The sequence below is a fragment of the Saimiri boliviensis genome, chromosome 8 (genome assembly GCF_048565385.1).
Source record: "Saimiri boliviensis isolate mSaiBol1 chromosome 8, mSaiBol1.pri, whole genome shotgun sequence".
Lineage (NCBI taxonomy): Eukaryota > Metazoa > Chordata > Mammalia > Primates > Cebidae > Saimiri > Saimiri boliviensis.
In genome coordinates this window covers 102,048,447-102,062,193 of record NC_133456.1, presented here as the reverse complement: position 1 = coordinate 102,062,193, position 13,747 = coordinate 102,048,447, and the positions used below count along the sequence as shown (strand labels likewise).

Sequence of the window (13,747 nt, the reverse complement as noted above, 5' to 3'; positions counted from 1 at the left end):
GTGAGGCAGGAGAATTGCTTGAACCTGGGAGGTGGAGGTTGTTGCAGGGAGCAGAGATGGCACCACTGCACTCCAGGCTGGGCAACAGAGCGAGACTCTGTCTCAAAACAACAACAACAACAACAAAAACTAATTGGGTTCTTCAAAAAATATTACAAAGAAAAGTCAAATCTACTTTCTGGTCAAATTTAATGTATGTTATATCATTTTATCCTTCGTTGAGTAAATGTTCATTTAAATATTTGTAGAGGAAAAGTCAAGCAGTTATCTGTAATAACAAAGATAACTTATGAATAATTATGCCTCCAGTTAATTTAAAAGCAGCATTTTAGCCACTAATCATAATCCTACTACTTTTAAAATGTCTCTCTTTCATGCACTTACTTAGAGAAGTTGTAATAATTTTGTTTGGCTTCCTTTCCATCCTTCTACCCTTGCCGTTAGAGTGGCTAAAGATCAGATGTAGGCTGAACACTTTCTCAGAGGAGGACTCTGGAGCTGAAGTATGGAGTTACCCCACAATTAGTTGAGTAATTCAGATTTAGCCATCCTTTACTGTTTTCTGCTTTAATAGGGCCTTTTTTTTTTTTTTTTTTTTTTTTTTGCTTGTAAGTGTTCTGTAACATTAGGATATTTTTCAGTATATACCTGTATCTTTATAGTAATAGATGCTGAATTTAAGCATTTCTTTCATGTTCTATATAAGCTACTTTAGGTCTTGGGTGAATATGCTATGCTTCTAATGTAAGGAGTTTTAAGTCTGCCGTCTTTCTCTCAGAAATAAGACCACACCTTTGTAGAGTGAAAAGCTCTTTAATTGAGGAGCCATTACACAAAATTCATCTCACATAGCACTTTAACATGAAAGCATAGCCACATACTATTAGCATGACTTTAATTTATTCGTTGAGGCACAAAATTGCTGTGTGTTGTAAAACATTAGAGCACACAAAGCTCCCTGGGCCACTGGTTTTCTTCATACACTTTGCTGAATATTTTTCCCTTTTCCCTTGTACCCTCACAGCCCTCTAAGGAAATTCTTCAAATAAGAACAGTCTTGTCTTGTCCTTTTAGATTTATTAAATCAAACCGACCCATCCTGAGAAAATGGATTATTTCAGTGGCTTGTTTACTTGAAGAGCAGGTAATAATAAAGGTGATTTGTGTTTTATTTTAGAGGAAATGGACTTTTGCTGGGCATTATTTGTTGGGAATATTACTTGCCGTATTTGATAGAATATTGCCTTTGCACCATTAAAATGGCTTGGTATTAGTTCTTACTACTTTCCTCTAAAAACTCGTGGGCTATTTTTTACTTTCCCATAGCTATGATGCAGAAGTGACCACAAATTTCATAACGATTAGAAGAATTTTAGATTGTGACTGTAATATTCTCATGAACCTGAAATCAGTTTGATATGCTTTCCAGTCACTGCAGAATTTCTCGAGTTTTCTTGCAGTCTGGTGGTAGTCAGTATTCTCCAGAAGAATAGAGAAATGAATGGTAAAATCCCACTGAGAAGTCATCCCATTGGCTTCTGTATTTATAAAATGAAAATAAGGTGCAGATTAAGAATCTGCTTTTTCCCTCCAACCTCTGACATGAAAATCTTCAGAGTATATATGAATTCACATGGCTATGCTAGATGTTATATGTTTGAAATGTATATTTCCTTATCTGTTAACTCCTGTGGTTGGTAGCTTTAAAAAACAAAGATGACTGCATTCATATTGTTGCATGTTTTAGTGAAGTTTATGTTTGTTAAAAGAAAAACCTCAGGCAAATTAAATTTAACATAGTTTAATTGAACAAAGAACCATTGGTGAATTGGGCAGTCCCTGAAAGGGAATAGGTTCAGAAGCTCCAGGGCTACCATGTGATTGAAGAAGATTTATGGGCAGAGAAAGGAAAGTGAGGTACGGAAAATGGAAGTGAGGTACAGAAACAGAAGCATTGGCGGCCAGGTGCAGTGGCTCACACCTGTAATCCCAGCACTTTGGTAGGCCAAGGTGGGCGGATCACCTGAGGTTGGGAGTTCAAGACTAGCCTGACCAAGATGACGAAACCCCGTCTCTATTAAAAATACAAAAAACTAGCAGGTGTGGTGGCGGGCACCTGTAATCCCAGCTACTTGGGAGGGTGAGGCAGGAAAAGCACTTGAACCCAGGAGGCGGAGGTTACAGTGAGCCAAGATGGCACCATTGCACTTTAACTTGGGCAACTAGGGTGAAACTCCATCTCAAAAAAAAAAAAGAGCAAATAATAGAAGCATTGGTTACTGCTCGCAGTTTGCCTGTTTGAACCTGGTATGAACAGTCGGCCACCTTTGATTGGCCAAAACTCAGTGACTGGCACAAGAGTAGCTTACAGTCTATTTACACATCCACTTAGGTTATAGTTCACTAGGTATGAAGAAACCTTTAAAATATGTCAAGAGGCAGGTTTATGCTAAACTTAATTTAATGTGTTTGTACTTCTGCCCAGATAGATACACGAGCACTTGTGGACTTGTTGGCCCTAGAACGGCTTCTTGTGCTGACCTAGTAACTGTACTGTGGCTTCTTACTGAGGAGTCTGCCTTTCTGTCGGTGTCCCAGGTGGTTTAACAAAAGAGTCTCATAAAAAATCTTGATGTGATTGTAGCAGACCGAAGTCATGCAGTCCTGCTGGTGATTAGGTATTCTTCCCATCCTGCAAACCTTCAGTTTGTTTGGAAATGGATACCATGCTGGCAACACTCGCCAAGGATCTGCTTTGCCAAGGCCATGCTGGCCTGGATTCAGTTCTCTTGGCCTTGGTTTTTCATTCGTCCCTGTGCAGCCCAGATGGAATGGAGGATGGCTTTTAGTCTCGTGGTTCTAGTGAAATCCTTGGCTGTGAGCGGTTTGTTATGTGACCTGAATTGTCTTTGCGTTCATCAGATCTGCAGACGACTCCACGGCGTTTCCGTGTTATCTTGTCTGTGCTTCCCAAGTACTCTCCTATGCTTATAGTAAATTCAATTGCCTCTTGATATCAGTGAATTAAGTGAATTTTGTGGAGTGAAAAGAGCCCGTATCTAACGCCAGCAAACTACTTTCATTCACTGTGACAAAGCCCCCAGTTCACTCCAATCAGATATGAAGGATTTATATTATGCTGTTCCCTGTTGAGTTGAAAAAGGTTTCCAGAGGACTGGAAACGTATTTTCACACCAGCTTCCAAAACCCTTGTTATGATTTTGGACAAGACCACACAAGACACTGTGGGTTCAAATTGGACCTAATATATCCTGCTCAAATTCCCTCTGCTCATCGATTAAGGATAACAGTGGATCAGGCAGAATGCTTCCAATATTGAAATGACTGTTAACATAATTATGAATTGGTTGTGACATAATAGAGAATTTTCTCAAGGCAGCTCAGTTGAATCTGCTGATTCCTCATGGAATCCCCTGCCTCCAAGCATCACCGCCTCTATCTAATTCTAGATGCTACTGCCTGAGTGAGTAATCTTCTAAAATGTAGCTTTAATAATAAAAGATGGGGAAGCCTCTTATTCCTTAGATAACACAAATATATAAACTTACGAATATTCAATACTTTTTATACCTTTTCTTTCTGGTTTCAGCTTCGACTCTGCCCCTTTGTCCCAACCAAATTAAATAGGTTGTTTGTGGCAGGAAGAAGGGTACCTTTCCCTCCCCTGACCAAAGATGTTCACATCCTGTTATTCCCCAGAACCTGTGACTCTGTTATGTTACATGGCTAAGGGGAAGGAAGTTTGCAGAAGGAATTAAATCTGCTTATCCATTCCTTTGAGATGGAAACTTTATCCTGGATTAATCTGGTGGGCCTGCTTTAATCTCAAGCCACAATCCCTAACCTTTTTGGCACCAGGGACCCATTTTGTGAAGGACAATTTTTCCGTGGACAGGGTTGAGGGAAGGATGGTTTCGCACATTACATTTCTCATGCACTTTATTTCAACTAGAGAGTCCCATCTGTGGGTGATGGGAGGTGGAGACAGATCATCAGGCGTTAGATTCTCCTAAGCTCATGCAACCTAGATCCCCCGAGTGTGCAGTTCACAATAGGGTTTGCGCTCCTATGGGAATCCAATGCCATCACTGATCCAACAGGAGGTAGAGCTCAGACAGTAATGCAAGTGATGGGGAGTAACTGCAGATACAGATGAAGCTTTTCTTGCTCACTTGCCACTCACCGCCTGCTGTGCAGCCTGGTTCCTAGCAAACCACAGACCTATGTTTGTCTGGTCCTTGGCTCTGGGGTTAGGAACCCCTGATCTCAGGGGTCCTTATAAGTAAAAATGCAGAACCAAGACAAAGAGAACAAAGAGAGATTTGAAGATTCTAGACAGCTGACTTTGTAGTTGAAGATAGGGGAGGGTCACAGCCAAGGAATGCAAGTGACCTGTAGAACTAAATAAGGCCAAAAGAAAAAAAAAAAAAAAAAAAAAAAAAAGGAGAAAGAGAAAGAAAAGAAAGAAAGAAAATGAAGTATCCCTTAGAGCCTGCAGAAAAATGCAACCCAATGGAAACTTTGATTTTAGTCTAGTGAGATCAATTTTGAACCTCTGACCTCCAAAGCTATATGGTAAGAGATTAGGGTTGTTTCAGCCTCTGCATTCATGGTAACTTGCTACAGTGGCAATGTGAATACACCGTTGTTGACTGTAGTCGCTGTTAAGAACAGATTCGAAGCCCAGGCTATCAGGTTTGAATCCTGACCCCAACACTAGCTCTGTGTCCCTGGCAAGTTACCCGACGTTTTATAGCACTTGGATTCCTTCCCCTGTTCACTGATGCTCAGATAACAAAATATCTCCTTTATTGAAAAACATCTTTTGCTTTACTGCTACCATGTTTTGCTAATGTTATTAGCTCCACAGTTCATTTGGGAAAAAATTGACCTGTTTCATTGAATTTGGCACTAACATTACATCTTCCCTTAAAACTTTCTATAATACTCCTCAGGGTAGTTTATGTCTCTTTTTCTCTCTCTCTCCTTTTTTTTTCCCTTTGGCACAATTCTAGTGTTTTGCTATTTAACAAGTTATAACTTTTACTGTAGTTAATTGTTATATTTACTTTACTGTCACTGCTAATAATAACTCCCTGAAGAGATGGATTGTCTTTGGGTTCCTCAGATCTGCAGAGGACTCCACAGCATTTCCATGTTATCTTGTCTGTTCTTCCCAAGTACATTCATATGCTTACAGTAAATTCAGTTGTCTCTTGATAGTAGTGAATTAACTGAGTCTTGTGGAGTGAGAAGAGCCTGTATCTAACACAGGTTTTGTTCACACTTGAGTCCCTCCTTCCCTTCAGGGTTTAGGAAAGTCCCTTGCTTATTGCAGATGTCCCACAATGCTTATGAAATCTAACTTAACTGTTGACATGATTCTTGTGAAATTAAGCATCCAATAAGATAGTTTATGTTTGAGACTGTGTTGCTCACTTTAAAAACTATATGGGATCATGTACAGTGCAGTAAATACTAGAAATGTTGAAGGGTGAAATGGTTAAATAATCTGATTCAAGGACTTCCTTTGAAATGGATTTTTAAGTTTACAACTGTCATTTCTAGTACAGTTCTTCATTAAATTAATACCCAAAGGTATCCTTGGCATGTGTTATATAGTAAAGGTTACAGACACTCAGCATATTATTACCAGGGCCTCTGAAGAGGGTAAAAATGAATAGAGATGTCTTCTCATTCCTATTGCCTAGTTCTCTACGGATGCCATTCCTCAAATTTCAATGAAGGGAAATGCAGAAAATAAAAAAGACTGTTAACTGCAAGCAAGTAGAAAATGGCTTTGCAGAATGATTTTCTTTTTGGGGTATAATAGAAAGAATTCAGTGCCCTCCGTTAAGAATGATTTTGGTCTTCCATTTACTCTTATTCAGAATAGAATGACCAACCGTTTGCTAGTTCCACATCTCTGTTGATGGCTGATAGATTTTTCTAAATGATGCTTGATTGTTTCAATGGAAAACAATGTCTAGGATCAGAAAAATGTATGACTGTGTGGTACTTATGCTCTGAGCTCTGAAGGAAGAGAAACCTGAATGTGGATTCCAGCTTTGTTGTTTAGAGCTCCAGTGCTTTTGAGCCGGAGTTAACCTTTCCAACCCTTTCTTTTCTTGTGGAGAAGTGTTAATAATAAAAGAACTTACCTTTAAAAATGATAGTTACTATTATTTCAAATACTGTGCTGCCTATGTTGTATTTTATCAAATGATAAAGCATTGCATTATTATTTAATAAGTGCATTAGAATACACATACATTATATATTTAAAATTTAAAGTATTTTAATGTATAAAATATATGCTTTGATAGTCATTCTGGAAGGGTCTAAATTTGTGACAAAGCATTTTATACATCAAAGTACTAATGCTTTGGGTGTTTGAAGGCTAATCCTAGTTGAATACTTGACCTTTAGTAGTCTAGTGGGAAAAAGATTTTTGATATGCAGAAATGAAAGAATTAACAGCTGTTCTGACATGATCATTTTTCAGGGCTTGTCAGAGCAGAGGGCTCTGAATATCTTCTGAGAATACATGAGGCTGGATGCAGTGAAAAGCTAAAACAATAAATAGGAATATGAGGGTGTAGATCAGAGATGCACCTTTAACCTCCATTGAAAGTGATAAATGAGATTAGCATTTCAGAGTACTATTATAACATAACAAGAACAGTGCTTGGTAAGTGCAGCATATCTTAGAATGTATAAGGAATATTCATTTCTTAATATATGCTGATTTGCTATGTGAATATCTAATAGAAAAACGACAATTCATCTTGATATTGGAGACTTCTGTAAGTGAGTCTACATGTACATTGGGACTAGAAAATAGCAATGTGATAACAGATTAATTTTCTTGCTCCAGTTATGACGGTTTTTAAGTGAAAGGGTAGTTAGTGATGTATGTGTCCTGTTGGCCATAATGCAATAATATTGTTTAAAAAACAGCTGAATCACAGAAGATGTACTGATCATGTTATACATGCTCAGTACAAGACAGGCAGACACATTATTATAGCCAAACTTTTGGAGACCAAAGTGAATTACTGATGGGAAGACTTTCTTTCAAAGTGGTATTTTCCCCCAACAAACTAGACAACAAAGGAACACGCTTTAAAATAATAAGAGCCACCTATGGCAAATCCACACGTAACAGCATACGGAATGGGCAAAAGCTAGAAGCATTTCTCTTGAGAACTGAAACAAGACAAGGATGTCCACTCTCTTCACTCATATTCAAAATAGTACTTAAGGTCCTAGCCTGAGAAATCAGGCAAGAACAAGAAATAAAAGGCATTTGAGTAGAAAAAGAAGTCAAAGTATTTTTCTTCACTGACAATATGATTCTAAAGACTCTACCAAAATGTTCCTGGAACTGATAAATGACTTCAGGAAAGTTTCAGGGTACAAAGTCAATGTACAAAAATGATTAGCATTCCGTACACGAATGTGTTCAAGCTGAGAGCCAAATCAAGAACACAATCTTACTTGCAATCGCCACACACACAGTATATGCTTAGGAATACATCTAACCAAGGAGATGAAAGATCTCTGGAAGGAGAACCACAAAATATTGCTGACAAAAATCACAGGTGACACATGCAAAGGGAGAAACATTACATGCTCATAGATTTGTATAATCCATATTGTTAAATACTGCTCAAGCAAGCTACAGATTTAACTATTCCTATCAAACTACCAATGACATTTTTGACAGAATTAGAAAAAAAAATCTATGATAAAATTCATATAGAACCAAATTGTAGCCCAAATAGCTAAAACAACCCTCAGCAAAAGAGAACAAGGTTGGAAAGGCTTCAAATATACTATATGGCTACAGTAACCAAAGCAGGATGGTACTGGTACAAAAACAGACATATAAACCTTTACAACAGACTAGAGAACTCAGAAATAAAGCTGCACACCTACAGCCATCTAATTGTTGACAGAGGTGACAGAAATAATCAAGAGGTCAAGGACTCTCTGGTCAGTAAATGGTGCGAGGATAACTGGCTAGCCATATGCAGAAGAATGAAACTGGACCTCTACTTTTTGCTATATACAAAAATTAACTCAAGATGGATTAAAGATTTAAATGTAAGTGTTCAAACTATAAGAACCCTGGAAGAAAACCTAGGAAACAGCATTCTGGACATCAGCCTTGGGAAAGAATTTATGACTAAGTCCTCAGAAGCAATTGCAACAAAAACGAAAATTGCTAAGCCAGGCTTAATTAAACAAGAACTTCTGCATGGCAGAGAAAAGAAACTATCAACGGAGCACCCAGAAAACCTACAAAATGGGAGAAAATACTCATAAACTATCATCTGACAAAAGTCTAATTTCCAAAATCTGTAAGAGACTTAATTCAACAAGCAAAGACATAACCCCATTAAAAAGTGGGCAAAAGACTTGAGCAGACACTTCTCAAAAACAGACATGCACACCCACATAGGGAGCCAACAAACGTATGAAAAAATGCTCATCATCACTAATCATTAGAGAAATGCACTAAGATACAATCGCACACCAATCACAATGGCTATTATTTAAAAAGCCAAAAAACAAGAGGTCTTGGCAAGGCTGTGGAGAAAAGGGAATGCTTATTCACTGTTGATGGGAATGTGAGTTAGTTCAGCTATTGTGAAAAGCAGTTTGGAGATTTCTTGAAGTTAAAACAGAACTATCATTCTACCCAGCAGTCCCAATCCTGGGTAGACATCCTAGAGAAAACAAATTGTTTTGCTAAAACAACACCTGTACTTGAATGTTCATTGCAGCAATATTCAAAGCAAAGATGTGGAATCCATTCAGGTCCCCATCAGTGGGGTACTGGATAAAGAAAATGTGAAACATATACACCATGGACTACTACATAGCCATAAAAAAGAACAAAAGTAGGCCAGGCGTGTTGGCTCACGCTTGTAATCCCAGCACTTTGGGAGGCCGAGGCGGGTGGATCACGAGGTCAAGAGATCGAGACCATCCTGGCCAACATGGTGAAACCCCGTCTCAACTAAAAATACAAAAAATCAGCGGGGCATGGTGGCGCGTGCCTGTAATCCCAGCTACTCGGGAGGCTGAGGCAGGAGAATTGCCTGAACCCAGGAGGCGGAGGTTGCAGTGAGCCAAGATCGCACCATTGCACTCCAGCCTGGGTAACAAGAGCGAAACTGTCTCCAAAAAAAAAAAAAAAGAAAGAAAAAAAAGAACAGAAGTAGGTCCTTTGCAGCCACATGGATGCATCAGAGACCATAATCCTAAGCAAGTGAATGCTGGAACAGATAACCAAATGCAACATGTTTTCACTTATAAGTGAAAGCTAAACATTGGGTAGTCATGAACATAAAGATGGCAACAATAGACACTGGAGACTAGGGGACTACAGGGTGCGTGAGGAAGGAAGGGGAGCCAGAGCTGACTGTTGCGTACCATGCTCAGTACTTGGGTGACAACATCAATCATACCCCAAATGCCAGCATCATGCCATATACCCATGTAGCAATCCTGCACATGTACCCCCTGAATCTAAAATAGAAGTTGGAATTATTAAAATTAAAAAAATACATTTTTAAAATGTAAAAAGAAAACCAAAGTGGTATTTTCTTCCTTTTCTCCCTTTCTTCCTTCCTCCCTTGAGTATCCAGGAGGTCTCTCACTGTCCACTTGGCTACTTAACAGCAGCTGTTGTTTGAACCATAAAGTGAGTTATTCATGAAGATCAGCCTTTTCATCAGCTGACTGGCTGCTGACTTTCTGAGAAATGACATTGATTTCTTAAGATCTCAAATAAGTAATGAAAATCAACCGTCTAAATTCATTCAACTGTAATTGGATAAACACTGTATGGATTTTCCCACAGGATCTCAAAAGCAAACCAAAAATTGTTCAGCTGAAATTAAACAATCTTGGGCTGTATAAAACTAATGGGAGTTGAAATGCAGGAAATTCCATTTAGCAGTCAAAAACCCCAAAGCCTACCAGACTGATTCAGAGCGTTGCCTCCATGTTTTGTTCAGAGAATATACAGGGAAATGTTGAGTATCTGAATTTCTAAAATGATTGCTTGGGTGAAGAGGACCTGCCTGGGTGTGTACCTATTTAAAAAGCAGCTGTCTTGGAAATACATTGAGCTGTAAATGAAATCTGTAGAAGAACTGGCTTGTTACTTGCTTCGGATTTTCCAGAAAGAAAGTAAGATGTAGTCAAGAGGGGCGTATTTTAAACAGGTTAACCTGTTTTTGTCTGGCCAGAAGGAAGTCAACCTAAGGAAATTTAATTTTTCTTTCAATGTTGCATCTTTTTCTTTCTTTCTTTCTTTTTCTGAGACAGTCTTATTCTCCCAGGCTGGAGCGCAGTAGCACAATCTTGGCTCACTGCAACCTCCGCCTCCTGGGTTCAAGCTATTCTCCTGCCTCAGCCTCCCAAATAGCTGGGATTACTGGCAAGTGCCACCACGCCTGGCTTACTTTTGTATTTTTTAGTAGAGATGAGGTTTCACCATGTTGGTCAGGCTGGTCTTGAACTCCTGACCTCAAGTTATCTGCCCACCTCATTGTGTAACTTGGAATTCTATAGTTTCTGTACATTTTTAAAAAACAAATTTAAGATATTGTAGCCATCATTTTCAAACCTTATTTATATGACTAGTTAGTAGACACTGCTATGTTGTAAATGAATTCTGGGGAGATAGCAGTGAGAACAGAGTGTCCACTGAGATTGAGCGGTTGTGATTTGGAATCGGGATGTGGAATGGAGGGAAGAAAGGAGAGACATTTGATTATAAGTATTTGGGGTGGAGCCAATAGAACTTGCAGAAACACTAGATGTGAATACTTGTGAGTGTGTAAGTGCACGCACGCTTGTTTGTTAAGGGTGCAAAGTGTGTCCAGAAATGGGAGATGAAGCAGCAGGAGAAATCTGAGATAACTTCTTTTTGTTTTGGACAATAAAAGAGAAGAACAGGTCTAGCAAAAATGCCAATCTTGTTTTCAGTTTGATCAGAAGTTCAAATTTCCAGTAGGTCTAGAAGTAGTATTAGCATTAAAATCCATTCTTCTAGATTTGTCTAAAACTGGAAAGATCAGTAGGAAAAAGACATTTCAACTTTCAATTTGAGAGTTGTTAATCTTCTATCTTTCTTGAACTCTAATATGATTTTTCTAAAAAGAGTATATGATTATCATGCTTAAAGTGATCTCTAAGAGTGATTTTAAAATTTTTTATTACAAACTATCCTTAATGTAGGATGAAAATAAGCCAGCCTTTTTTTTTTCCTTTTAAATATGACAGCAAATATACTGTTTCGATGAAATTACGTTCTTCCAAGACTTGGTGATTGTCTGAATTTCAAAGAGTCCGGAAATGAAAGTGACAGCTGATAACTTTTGGAAGTGTGGGTGGGGTGATGAAATCGTGCATTTAACTCATGTGAAAAGCTTGGCTTGGGTCTTTGGAAGCTTAGTAGTTTACAGCAGTGATAGAAATCCAGCTGAATCTGATGGAAGAAGAACAGAGAAGGTAGACACTGGAAAAGGCATAGATTATGACAATAATAATCAGAGAAGAATTGATTCAGTTAAGCAAAATATGTGGGCTTATCTTTTAAAGCAATTTCTTTGTAGATAGTTGATGAAAAGTACAGTAAGCCTTTGGTGTATTGACCGATTTTCTCCATCAGCCCATTTAACACTATCTCCTGAAGACAAAATTTGGTATATATTAATCTTTTATTATCCTTATGGATGTTTTGAATAATCTTACTCTCTAAGCCAGTCTTATGTAATTGGCAGCTAATGTAATTGGTAAATGCCATTTGAGAAGAAACCCAGGAGTAAGCCTCTAGCATTTTGTAGCTTATTCAGATGTTTCAGATGATTTGCATTTTGTAAAATAAAGTAATTTATTATTTGCACATGACATCTGATTTTTGATGATCCATTTGTATTCTCTATTGTCTATATAGGACTTACAACAAAAACATAGGATGAACACTAATTTTGTTTTCACAATACAACTTCATTTATGTAGATCTTATTTTAAATTTTGGATTTACCAGGTTACCGAAATATATTTTTAAATGTGATTTTACCTTTAAATTTACCTTTTAGAAAATTTACAGTTACATGTGTGTCTCCGATTCTGTTTCTGTTGTACAGCTCTGGAATCTCAGTGTTAACATTCCCCAGTGAAAACATCAGCTCTCAAAGAAACCTGTGGACTTGTGAATTTACAGATCTCTGATTGATAATTCACATTAGCTGATTTATTATGTAGATTAATAGGTAAATGAATGAAAGAGCAAATGTAAACATGGAAGGGCAAAAAGGGAGATGGAATAATAGATCAGTGAAGGCACAGACTGGATCTGTCTCACACATTTGTGAGTCCAAGGCATTTAGCACATTCTCTGTCAGTTAAGTGCCTGTATGCATGTCTGACATATTAGCATTATCTAAACATTTTGATTGGCTTAGTCCTAGGGTATTGAACTACCTCAGTGCTGAAATGTCTGTGACTAATGGCTTGTTACACCCATAAGTTTACATGATTATTTCTATTTTATAGTGCAGATGGTAAAAACTTAGCAATTAAGAAGTGCTACTAGGAGCAGTTCTGTTTAATTATAAAAGGGCAGTTTTAGATATCTACTCTTTAGGCACTTGCGTAATTTGTGAAATGTCAGCACAAATGTTCCTGTCTTCATGTAAAGCAACTCAATTTATGAAATTCAACAATTTTATAAATCACAAAGATTTGTATGCTTTATTTGAAAACTGGGGCTTTAAGAGTTCACAAACAAGTTAGTACCAATCTACTTCCATCTCTAATTCTAGTCTTTGAACTGGGACTGCGTGGAAATTAGTTTTTGAGCAGAGAGTATACTACTGATTTGTGTCATATTTTAAGAAGGCTGTTGCTCTCTTTGTAGTTTTTGTTTGACTCTAGAAATGATTTACTGTAAACGCAAAAATATTGCAAAAATATGTAAAATTCAGAAAGTTTAATATAAACAAAAAGATCTGAGTTTCGATGCCCAAAAGTAGCCCTTTACATATTTTCACACACAAAGTTCCAGACAGCATTTTAGCTATGCACACATTTAGATTACCTGTATACAATTTTACAAAAATTAGGACAATTGTGTAAGCTTTTTAATGCAATAATATGCTGGAAATATCTTCTTTCCATATCAACACATGAAATTATCATGTTTGTGCCAGGATAATGTTGCATTAGATTAATGCATCATAATATACGTAACCTGGCTTGTCATAATGGGTGTGGCCACCTTTTCCAGTTTTTGATATAAATGACACTGTGGTGAAGTGACTCGTGCCTTCATCATTGTGCACTAATCTGATTGGCCCTTTAGTAAAATTTCGACCATATGTTCTTGCTGGGTCAAGTTACACAGATATTAATATATGTTGCTGAACTCTACTCAAAGAAGTTGTACCAATTTACATTCTGTTTCCATGTTCCTTAGCAATACAAATCTAGTTTTTGCAATGAAAGTTATTGGGACAGTAACATTTATTCTTTAGAGTTTGAGTTTTATGCAGTCTATATATTAGGTGCGACCAGAAAGCTTAAAAATATAAATACTTTTCTGATTGTGATCTCCTCAAGGTGAAATACTTTAATCATTCTTTTGATATTGTCTGACTTCGATCTGTATATTTTGTAAGCTCAGCTTTCAGCTACAAGTTTA

The 13,747-nt window shown here is 37.6% G+C and overlaps 1 protein-coding gene across 1 annotated transcript in view; it reads left to right on the top strand.

The window, feature by feature from the left end:
* Positions 1–13,747, top strand: part of PLXDC2 (plexin domain containing 2) — a 422,459-nt gene that overhangs the window by 118,517 nt on the left and 290,195 nt on the right. The gene's annotated exons all lie outside the window — the stretch shown is intronic.